Source organism: Manis javanica, chromosome 10 (assembly GCF_040802235.1).
Source record: "Manis javanica isolate MJ-LG chromosome 10, MJ_LKY, whole genome shotgun sequence".
Classification (NCBI taxonomy): Eukaryota; Metazoa; Chordata; class Mammalia; order Pholidota; family Manidae; genus Manis; species Manis javanica.
In genome coordinates, this window is record NC_133165.1 from 12,575,507 (window position 1) to 12,588,527 (window position 13,021).

Here is a 13,021-nt window from a genome sequence, read left to right on the forward strand (position 1 = left end):
GGCTGACTCAGAAAGATATTTGGGCATAGAAGTACCAGGGCCTATTTAATTAACGACTGCAATATCTCTATCTAGGTTTAAGTGCCATTGACTCTCACAGTATACAGTTAAATTTGCTCTGTGTTGATCCTTCACATGAGAATTGTTGTAGCTCTCTGTAAATGATGCACTTAAATTGTGCATTTAGAAAATAGCTTCAAATTTCACTGTTTTTAGAGATAGAAGGGCACCGCAGTCACCTATTTCAAATAAAATAATTTACTATTTTAAATTAAATACATATTCAATATACTTCAATGCACTTGCAGTAGTTGTAACAGCATCCATACTGACAAATACTTCAATTCATATTAAAATGATCTACTTAAAAAGTATTCATCAGTTGCAAGAACTGCATGGGACAAAATAAAAGGATATTATTTCCCAAATGAATGATCAAACTTCAAGAGAGACAAAATGAGAAGAACAGTGTATCACAGGCAAGAATTCAAAAACAGAACAAGGATTAACCTTTGTTAATTTTTAAGAAACAACATTTTCTATGCTGTGATTTTCTTTCTTTTTTCTTTTTATGGTTCTTGACTTTCCTTAGCTCAAAACATCCAAGTACTAAGAAATGTAAAGTTCTATTATTTATATCTAACTGAAAATACAAATGGCTAATGTCCCCAGGAGTCAGACTATCTTTTGTTTCCGCATTTTTTTTTCTTTTAATAAAGAGACGGTCCAGCTTCCCCCTCTGAATTATTTCCCTGATTTTTGCAACCTCCCATTTTGGGAAGGGCGGACAAGTCTATATCCCATGAGTGACTCCATCACTTCACTCATGTCTAAACTATTTTTATAGCTTGGCCATAGACCAGAAACCTAAAAGTAAGAAGACTGACAAAACTCATGGTGCATTCAGAACTGCCTAGCTGTATTCAAACCTTTAAAATCCACCAAAGAGGGTGGGCAGGGGGGATAGAAAAAATAGTGGTCTTTTGAGTTATCAGGCCATTCAATATTTCATTTGTTCTGGTTTCAATAATATCTCAGAGATTTTTCCAAACTCTTGAAATGTTATTTCAAAAAAAAAAAACTTGTGCACACACACCCCAAAGCAACATAATGTAAATTTCTGAATCATCAACATAGAAAGCAATAAGCTATACAGTATTTTGGCAAAATACAGGGAAAGACACTCGAAAGGACTTTAAAAACGGCCGCAGCAGCTAACTACATAGAGTTTACAACCTACAAGGAAAACATGCATTCTCTCATGAAATGCTCCAACAGCCTTGTGAGGTATGTTAGAGATTATTGTATCAGAGTTCAGAAAATAGAAATAGATACAGAACATAGAAACAGTGATAAAGAAATCATTCTATAGTATAAAATGAATATCAGATATGGAACAGAAGAGTTGAGTAAATAATCCAAGGTCACAGACATATTGAGCAGAACAATTACTTGAACTTGGTCGGTCTGATTCCAGAAAATACATTTTTAACGACTATATTACACAATACGCCCTTCTAATCCATTGAGCCATTTGTGAACAAAATATTTTAAAAGACTGTAAGAAAAGCCACAGATGTCAGTGACTGGAATGTCTGATTATGAACTCACAGACATTCATTCCATTTATTCCATTTTTTTCAAAACTATTCCATATCCTTTCCAAGGAGGAGATGAATGGCCAAGCTACATATTTATAATCATTCTCTTCCTGCATTCTTACTAAGGAAAATTATTGTTTATTTCTTACAGAAAGAAGTAAGATTAAAATTTTTAATGCCCAAATACTTCATTTAGAAAGTTTGTGTCAAATCAGCTAATACAGTGAAATCGACTTCATATAAAGCTTATCCAATTTCTAAACTTTAATGTTGTGATTCATTTTCTAAATAAGTCTACTTTTGTGGGTAGACTGAAGACATTTTTCTTTCCCCATACAGACCACATGTAACTTACATGCCCATAGTAATTTTATTAATCTGGTTGTTACTTAGAAAATTAAATAAGACTGCAGGCCCATTTCAAAATATTTTTTTTAACACATTGAGGTTTATCATTTGTCACTATGCATAGATGCCTCCAGTAGGATTATTTTATGTATTTCATATTATGCTTATTGCAGAGGAGATTTGATTTGTGTTATTGTAAATATCTGATCTATACTTTCTTGTTTGTATGACTATAGAGTTATTGCTCTTATATACCTGGTATCTATTGTCTCCTATAGTAGTAAACTCTGAAAGTAAGGTTAAAAGATTATGGTTGTTTTTGAAAGTCTTATTGTGATTGCCACAGGACTCAAAAGTCAATTAAAATATTGATGAAAGTATATCTTTGAAAAGGATATTAAAGTTACAATGACCTACTTCTGGAAGGTGGAAAAAGAAATAATCCATGTCTTACAAATAGTAGTTTGTTGAAAAACTGAGTTAAACAACCACTAGAAAGTGTTAGACCTCAAAGAATATGTCAGCTTCTGTAGGACACAGGTAGAACTAATGTCCAGAATTACACAAAAGAATCAATTTTTACATACTGAAGATCATTCAAAAACCGTTGTTCTCACGTTTTGAACAACTATGTGTATTTGTGTTAGCAAACTCCAAAAGATAAGGTTAAAAGACACATAAACAGGTACAGTGTGAGAATAACTGCATATTAACTGTATATTTTGTAGAATCTTTAGAATAAAATTTATATTAACGTTTATTCATATTAGTATTAAATATGTATAAGTTCTAAAAAAGAAACTAGAAATTTGTAGTTGAGTCTTAAGTTGTTAATCATATCTAATTTTTTTCCTGTCTGTATCATTTTGGGTAAGTAACTGAATTTATTTGAATATAATTTATTTTCCCTGCCAATTTAGAGAAAAAGTTAATATATATGTATATTTAAAGTCTGTCATTTGATCTAATAAAAAAAAGAGATTGACAAAGTAGACTAAAAAAAAGACCCAACTAAAGGACTATGAGAAACTCACCTCATATTCAACAACATAGATTTGTAAGTAAAATACGGAAAAATCAATACCATAAAAACATAAATTTTTAAAAAGAAGTGATTGTGTTATCTAATATCTAGTAAATCTAATTTATCTAATATAATAATCTAATAATCACTAAGAAGTGATTGTGTTATCTAATATCTAATATCTAATAAAGCAGTCTTTAAAGAAAATTACTAGTGCCAGACACATGTTGAATAATGATAAAAGGATCAATCCATCAGTTCAGACATAATAATCGTATCTACTTTTCTGAAGTAAATTTTAGTTTAGCTTGGAATTCTTAAATTGAGCAGACGTTTTCTTTTCTTTCTTTTCTTAAATTTTCACTATTTTAAAAATGCCTCTCGTCTTCCAGTTTTCACTGTCGCTGGCAAGAATTCAGGCGACATTCTCAGCTTTGCTCTCTGTATGTGTCTTTTATCTCTGGCAGCTTACAGAATTTCCCTCTTTATATTTGGCTTTAAGCAATTATTTCAAATTGTCTAGCTGTCATTTTGTCATATTTACTCTGCTTTTGGATTTTCTGAGGCCCTAGGATATGTAGATCGATGTACGTCCTAGGATATGTAAATTGTTTTCATCGAAAATCTTTGGCCATTTTTCTTTTGATATAGTTTTCTGCTCCATTTCTTCTCTTGTCCTGGTTCTATAGTTAAACATAAGTTGGACTTCAAGTCATTGAAAACTGTCTAAATTTGCTAATCCCTCATCCTGATTTATTCAGTTTAAGGATTCAATTTCATTGTCTGTGTGTGTTTATTTTTTTAAGACATTTTGAGACTTTAAGAATAGTTTTAAGTTTACAACAAATTGAAAGGAAGGCACAGAGATTCCCATATGCCCTCTGTGCTCAGACTTGCATAGCTTTTCCCATTATCAACATCATTCACTAGAATGCTACATTTTTTTACCAAGGATGAACCTACATTGATACATCAAAATCATCCAAAGTCCATAGTTTACCTTGGGGTTCATACTTGGTACTGTGCATCCTGTGGCTTTGGGCAAATGTATACTGACATGTATCAGACACAGTATTCTCCGTAAGCTAAAATGACCAATTTTTAATAGTCTGCAGTTCTTTGAAGATATTCTCCATCTGTGCATTTATTATTTACATCTTTTCCTCTAGGTCATGATCTGCTAATTCCAGTGGTGTCTCAGGAATCAGTGGTTCTGCATTTGTTTTGATTATGAGTTCCATTTTCATGCTTTTTTTACTTATTTTTTAAGTTTGCATTGTTTATGATTTTAGGTTGGTAATGTTTAGCAGGAATTGTGAATTGATTAACAGTATAAATTGATACTGATACTACTGTTTTGCTTTCTTGATTTTGCTTTTGCCTGAAAAGCTTGTTTCTTCTTCTGTCTTCTGCCTTAACATGAGGAGATGAACATTCACATTTTACCAAGTGCAAGTTAATTTGGAAGTGGGCCACAGCTTTTGACAATTGAGCATACCTGCCAAGTTGTGGCTACAGCTGCCAAAGCCAGTATATGTGATCCTATCAATGTTGAGCACTATGGGTTGGGCTGTTACTCACCTTTAGATTTATTATTTTTACGGCCTCTAGTTTCACACATTGTTAAATACACTAATACTATGATAATCCTGTCTGACTTTCAGATTCAACTTCATTGAACTATTAAGAAAAAGCAGAAAAGATAGAGAGATTGCATAAAATCTTACTGGTGGAAATTTCTGAAACAATTTTTAAAAAACAAATTGATCCCTCACTGTAACAACATGTGTCTATATATGTAAAAAAAAAACCATTTTTTGTTGTTTTAACTATAGCAGTTACCAAGGTAGAGTGGTACACCACAATTTAGATTTGAAAGAGTTAGATGAATATGAATTATAGCTAGATATTCCTTTAATATAACTGAATGTTACAGAGCAAAATTGTGTTTTCACAGAACTTCTTGGTTTTATAAGGCACAGTAACTCTTTACAATTCCCCCAGGAAATAATTATTTGTAGTTTCAATGACAAGGGGAAAATAATTGTCACCCTTTTCTGTTTGATTTTGATTTTTACAAGCTAAGTTTTTATCTGAAATTCAGTTCAGTCATGGCACTATGTTTCTGCCAGTAAGCTTGTTCTCCTTTTTCTCTCTTTAGACACTGTTTACTTTCCTCTCATAAAATAATGAACTTTAATGATTAATGAACCCTATAATTCTGTTTAGGAGAAAACTTATTTGGAAAGCTAATAATGTCAGGTCATGAGGTTAATAATATTCTTATTGATTCTATCAATTATTATTTCATCTCTTTCAAAAAGTTATTTTCACAATTTTCTTATTATTGCTACTTATACAAATGCATTCTGAAGAACTCTGTTAGCCAGAAAGCTCTTGAAACAATTTCATCATGATAATATAGATATAATACACATTTCATCAATTAATGACAGAAATAGTACTAATGACAAATTCTCATATTTCCAATTCCGCCTCATTCTACTATTCAAAAACATGACATAAACGTGCCCAGAAATACTTTTGGTTGGAAATAGACTTTCAACAAGTGACCACAGAACATAAAATAAAGAATGCTGTTTTTCCTGAATCAAATTACATGAAAAAACCCCCTTTTTTATTTTTAAAAAGGGATTTCCTTTCATTAATCCAGTTCTTATAGCATGCACATATTTTACTGAGCATACTACTCATGAATACTTCTATCAGACAAATTCTTTTACTTTAGGGTTCTTTATGCTGAGGAAAATTGAGGGAAAGCAAGAATTCATTATATAAAGTATTTAAGGAAAGGCCTCTGTAATTAAAAGGCATGTGAGTCTGCTTATAAGAATTTGATAGGAAAGTAGAAATCAGTTTTTAAAAATTAACTGAGAATAAATACTTCCTAATATTGCAAAATCAGATATAATGATGCCTATTTATTTACATTACAGTAAGAATTTTAAAAATTAAAAATGTTATATGTTTCTCTGCTTCCATTTTGTCATATATTTAGAGAAACTCCTGTCTTAATGACCTGAGTCAAAGATCTTAAGTGCCAATAATTTATATATATTGCCAAAACAATCCCTACAACTTGGGTTGTTTTTCATTAGTTGGTTTCCACTGAGGAAAAAGTAGTCCAGTTTTTCTGAACTATTCCTTTTATCACATCTTGGAGCTATTCTGTTTGAGTAGGTCTTAGTGGGCAGCTCATTAATTTTCATTGCCTCTGCTTTCACAGCTGAATAGCTCTCATTTAACACACAGCAAAACAAAACCATCCATTTTTTTTTCAGTTTTTCCAAAACATATCTCCCTGTCACTTCATTTTATATCTCTATCTTCAATGTATCTCCCTGCCCACCTATTTATCTATCTATAAATAGATATCTATAGATAGATATCGATAGATATCTATATCTATGTGTTTATGTATCTATATCTAAATACTTGTATTTATATCTACACCTAATACGATTGTCAAGCTGTCAAATTACTTACAGGAGAATTTATGCATAAAGAAGAGGGCAAAATCTTTTGGCTAGTAAGTGAGTACCTGACTGAATGAATGGCATTTGAAATATTGATTAATTAGATTTTGACAGGTTTATGGCAGCTACTTGGCAACTCTCCCATTGTTTAACTGTGGTGCATCATAGAACTTGCTCAAAATAACATTGGCAAGAAAACTACTAATGTGATCTTAGAATCTCTAAGAACATGATATTAAAATCAATGATTTCTGTTAAGTAGAAACATTCTGTGTGTGGTATGGTCTCAGGGACTCTGGGCTGACTCTACCTGTTAACAGACTCAATGTTTCCATACCATCTGTGTGTCTTCCAGGTTAAATTGGCTGAGCCTGGATTGCATTAGTGGTAGCAAAATTGCATCTGGAGACCATACGCACACTTTCCTTCTTACCAATTTTCACTCGGTTCTATTTGTTGAACGTGTAGAAGTGCTGAGTGAGTCATGGCAAGCTGCCTGTCAAGTGAAAGGTGCTATCCAGCTCAGCAAAAGTCAGCAAAGGGAGTCAGTCTCTATGTGCGTGTGGCTGATGGACAATAATTTGTTATTTTGCAAAAGCATATGTAAACAATAAAATCAATTTTATTAGATGCACAAAATTATAGTTGTTAGAGATCTTTTGTCATTTTACCTAATGCAGGAATGCCTTTTAGCCAATCTTCCACTGAGATAAATACTCAGACTCTACATTTTTCCAATACAAGGCTATGTGAGACAAACAAGTCCATTAGTGAGTTGTTCCAACTCTTGGCTATTTAACTTTTTGATTCTAGATTTGTAGGGGAAGTAGGAAGAAAACTAGCCTACCTGCCAAATTTGCAAAGAGGAAGTTGGGAAATGAGATCTGTAGGCTCTAGGTACAGGCGATTTCATTATCACATTGCAAGTTGTACTGAGTAAACTTATAGTAAGTTTCAACTGTGATCCTGTCATTCTAAAACACAATGTGTGCCAGTTTCTGAAAAATGAAAGTTCCTGTGTTTTCACCTGGTATCTCTTTTTGCATTTCCCAAGCATTGTTCTCAGTTCTTTACTCTAAAACAATGACAATGGCAGGCGATTCTACCACTCAAGGGGAATTTGGCAATTTGTGGAGCTATTTATGATTGCCACAAAGAGGGAGAATGGTTGATACTGGCATCTAGTGGGTTGAGGCCAGGGATGCTGCTGACCATCCACAATGCACAGCACAGCCCCACAGCAAAGAATTATCTGACCCAAAGTGTCAAATGTCCCAAGGTTGACAAACATTCACCTGAACTACACGGAAGTAATCTAATTATTTTACCATATATACATGAAAGTCATGGCTTATATGTTTATGAGAGTGTATTAAGAAACTGAGGAAAGTGACTTGAGCAATGTCACAGAGCTAGAAAATATCTTCCCTTTGAACCCAGATATGCTTTATTCACCAGTACATAAGACAATGCCTGCTCTTACAGCAAAGCTATCATGAAGTCGGTGGTAAATCGTAACTCCCCTTGTTGATAATTGGTTCCAAGACAGTTAACCAAAAACAGAAAAATTTTGGAAAGCCTTTCAATGTATTTTTACTTCTTCAGCTGTAGGGTATCTGCTTAGGTCTTGTCACAATGCATGTTTTTGCCAAAAATGATTCAACATGTTCTTACCTCTCCACATTATGTTTGAGAATGGCTTCTTCCTTGTATCTTTCTATTAAGTGCAAGGAAGGAAATTAGGAGTGGAAACCATGAATCTTCGGTAGTTTACTTAAGTTTGGGTCCAGTAAATGTTCGTTCTTTATTTTGAGAATTGATGCACCATTTCTCTTATACACAAATTTTATAGATAATTTGTTACAAATCTGTACAAGGAATAGGGCACAATTCTAGAGGTCTGTGGTTAATTTATATTTGTAACTCTTAAATATTTCTAACTCAATAAGTAAAGAACCTTATTTTGTGACTCAGCAAAGTAACAGCTGGAGCAGAATAGCTAGGCCCACTTAAATGTCACCCACATTGTCTGTTAGTAAAGAACAATTGGAGGCAAAAGTGGGACACACGTCAGCCTCAATTTCTACAGGGCGTGGAAATGCCTGAGAGGTGCTTGAAATCAAAAATGCAAATTGTGAAAAATATGCTACCACTCTATTTTGGTTTGCAGTGGTAGTGTAAAATAGATAGTGCTTTTGTGTTTTCTTTTGTTTTGTTTTAAATAGGAAACCAATCCATAAGATGTTTGTTATGGTCAACTGATAATGACTCTGTAACCATACCTTCTCCACCAGGTTTATGTTCGACTTGCACACACATCTGCCAGTTTTAAAATTTGCATTGGAAATACATATTTCTTACTCAAACTTACCATTTTGTTCATGCAGATTGAAAAATTTTATTAAAATATTTCTATATTTTAAAAAATAATGTCTGAAGTTTCTTATAAAATATCTTTCTTGTTTAATAAAAATTCACTTTCAACGACAGACCCAAGTCTTCAGGTATTCCTAACTAGTATGTGTTCCCCCATTCTTACCTCACACTTCCCTGCTTCCTGATCCAGCTCAGTTAACAGTCATGTTTGGAAAAAATTTTTCTTTTTTATGCTGGCAACAAAACTGAGAACAAAATGCAGCTGAGGAGGTGTCTGCATGGCAGCAAATACAAAACCTGTAATGTACTGCTAGGAAAATGCAGGGACCTTTTCTCAGGAAAGATAGCAACTCTGGGGCAGGGAGTAATAGCAATTATCCAGAAAAAGGCTTGAGCCAGAATTATGGTTCTTGAATTTGCTCTACTTACATTTGTATTTTAGGCTGCTGTGGTTGAGGAAACTGAGTCACCTCGCTATATAGCCTTGTAGACAGTATTTTAGTACTAATGCTAGAGGACAATGCCTAATGGCAAGTATTATCCAGCAATATAATCCAACATTTAGCCACAGCTATTTTCTCAGTTCCCTTCCCCAGATCTCAGTAATCTCTAATAAAAAATTAAATCGAATCTTCAAAGACTTTTAAAATCCCTATTTTGTACACATTTTTCAAAGTGTATTTTACTAAAGGTTGAAAATATTTACTTACTCTTTTATTCTAACAACTACGTTGATATCTGTTATTTGATCATTGATATTTTTTCTTCTATTTATAATAGGATAAGTTCTAAATTTATCTCAAAATATCTTGATAGGCATTTATAATCCTTAGTAGGGTATTGTCTGTTTATGAATTTTCAAAACTGTTTAAAAATATTTTAATGTGTTCTATTTTAAGTTATTTTTAAATTCATATTAATCCTTGAGTAGTTTATGAAAAAACACTCATTGCTGCAACAAACACAATGATATATCTATCTATCTATCTATCTATCTATTTACATATATCATCCTACATTTGCTTTATTAGTGAGATCGAATGTAATGGCTTATTGAGTATCGAATAAGTGCTGTAGTTGTGGTCAGAACAGAAGATAAACAGACAAACAGCATGATATGTCTTGCACTACAGAGATCATACTGTCATGGGAAAGACCAAAGGTGAAGACTATAACACAATGTGTGTACAGAACAATCTATGTCTGAAATACTGTTAGCACAAAAAAAGGGCTATATTTCATCTTGGCTGGGTGGAAAAAGAATAACTCTACAAATGCAACACAAATTTTTTTTCCAGGAAAGTCCTAAACCATTCTAATATCCGCCATGTTATTTTTCTTACTTTAACAACAACTTTGATATTATTAAGGAGCATGTTCAGCTAAAGTTATATAATCTCTGGGTAGGTAATGAATCATTGCTTTGTGCCAGCATTCAGAAAACAAAAAAATGCATGACAAAATAAAGACATTAAAAAGCTGGTGTTTTCAGCAATTTTCACTGCAGATTCAGAGAAAAAAATAACCACATCAATATAATCAGTCTTCCCTTGTATATGTGTGTAGTTGTTACAACAGATTCCCTTTATGACATGAATAGAGTTTTTACAACTACTCACTTTTACGTACAGTTTATCTTTCAAAACAACCCATTTCATTTTGAGATAACTTTCATCCCTGGAGCTTTCACAATTTTATTAAACTACAATATGATGGGTCCATATAAATGGGGTTGCACTTTAATTATTTTAATTAAATTTCAATAGATCCAAAGCCAGGTTTAAAATAGCATAGTTTTCTATAGTCTTTCATATAAAGGCTTATTCATATTTGTATGCATTTGCATTTAATTCAGTATCTAGCCAAAATCAGGCATTAGACATACCATTAAGCTTATATATTTTCTGAAAAATGAGAAATTGGACATTTCAAGCAATTTAAAATTTATAATGGAAAATGTTAGGCCTGAGGATTATATCCATGCATATAATTTTAAACTGAAAATGCATAGGGAACACTTTTCTTACTTTAATTTTATAGAAACCCATACAATAGTCCAAATACCAAACCTTCAGGAGGGCCACACAATTTATTCAAACTCTGCATTTCTTCTAAGATTCAACAGACTTCATCTATTATATCAATGTGTTCCTGGACTTCCCATACTAATCATTTTCAAATGCACTGATCCCTTGAAATTAAGACTCTCTTGTGTTATGTAAATCTGGAATTAATTTGGTGATGTATAAATAGTGAATGAAATATTTCAAAAAAATTCAAAATAAAATGTTTATTTCAGTTAGCTTTAGTACCACAACTGAACCTAATTATCTTGACACCTCCAAAGTCATTATTACAAATGAAAAGAATTTTTTTAAGTGAGTAAAAATTGAAATGAAGAAAAATTAAACCTTCTATTAATATTTGATATTTTTAGATTCAGTGTTAATGCATTTAAGCTCCAATTATTTTGTATTCATTACTTTATATATATTCTATACTATATAATTTTTATTTGAGGTCTTGGGTTTGACCTTAAGAATAATTTCTTGAATTGTTTTTGAAGCTATCTTCTATTCAGTTTCCTTCAGCCACTTTTTTACACAACCCTTTTAGCTGGAATTTGATTGTCCTGAATTGCTTAAGTATCTGTTAAACGACCTTCTCAAATTTTTTATTTTTTGTTTGTGATTTTTAGTGTTTTTCTTTATGTGTTTTTCCAATTCCCTGAATATTCTAGTTTGCCTGCGGAGACAGTTTTTGTTTGTTTAGAAATTATTGGATTATATTAACAATGATGCAGGAGAGGCTATCACTTGTTATTCATTCATGACTGAAATTGATTAATGTTCCAGGATGCGCTGGTGAAGTCTTCCTTTTTATTGAAGATTCCCAAATGCCAAAGTGCAGATGAGTTATTCTGGTCTATAATTGCAGCTCTTTCTGTCCTTCCTGGTTATGTAATTACATCTATTTATATTTACTTACCTGGGAGGGAGATGCTTGCCATCTAATCATTCTGTGCTCAGGAATGGGGGGAAGGAAGCGAGCTGTCAGATGTTCAGCGTTATATATCAGGACACCCATTTCAGTTCCCCTGAGGTCGGGCAAATCTCTCCTCCTTCCTCAGCATCCTCTGAGCATGTCCTGTAGCAAGACTTCCACTGCCCTGCCTATCAGCCAACGCAGTGGTAACTGCTCTTCTTTCAGGTACTTTTTATAATCATTTTTCCATTAATGGCTCGCTCCCACTGCTCTGTTTATTAATGTGGGCCTACATGTCTTTTAAATAATTTCAATGCTATTCCACGAGAGCAAGTAGATAAATTTAGTTCAGTCTACTGAACCAGAATCTCCAATTACCTATTTAATATTTGTTGTTTTGATTAGTCTGAATCCTTGGCAAGAGGCACTGTTGGACTCTTCTCTCTTCATACCTGGCACTTGAGAAATTAATGTTTCTCCAGAAAATGTTCCTTTTTCAAGACTCTTCCTGCTCTTAGAACCACAGATGAGATTTTCTATCTGTAAGTCTGTAGATGTGTTTTCATTCTTCTATCACTCCCCAACCAGGCATTTAAGAAAATGCCATTGAACTTCAAGTTCATCCCAGTTTTTGTAAAACACATATCATATAATGGACTTTGGAAGGGGAATGTCTCACCTGACGGGGATTGGCCCCCAGAAAGTTTTTCTAGATTTGGTGTGACAAAATAACAGCAGAACATTAGGGGTAAGAGGGTTTATACCAAGCTTTATTCTCTGTGGCAGATTGAGTGCTGGAATCACGTCTGCCTCTGGGATATTGACAGTCTATCCCTGACTCTGTCTCTGGGCAGAGAACTGTGAGAAGCTCTTTATACAGTAACATCAACAGTAATGGCTCATTGCCAACAGGTGTGGAATCAGTAGCCTAGCAGGGGCCAGCTACAACATCATGTAGTTCAGGGTCAGGTGAGGATCCTGGCCACAGGACCCTTCACTTTCTCCACACCTCTTACTCCATAAAAATGTATGAGAATACTCATTCTGCTGCATCACAGCAAAAAAAAAGATGGGGTAGAGGGAGATTAAAATACATGCATATAACGCCATCTACTTAGACAATAACATCTTCAATCAAAGTTAAAATCTATCATCTGCAGTATTTTACAAATAATTTTCATTTTTCCTTA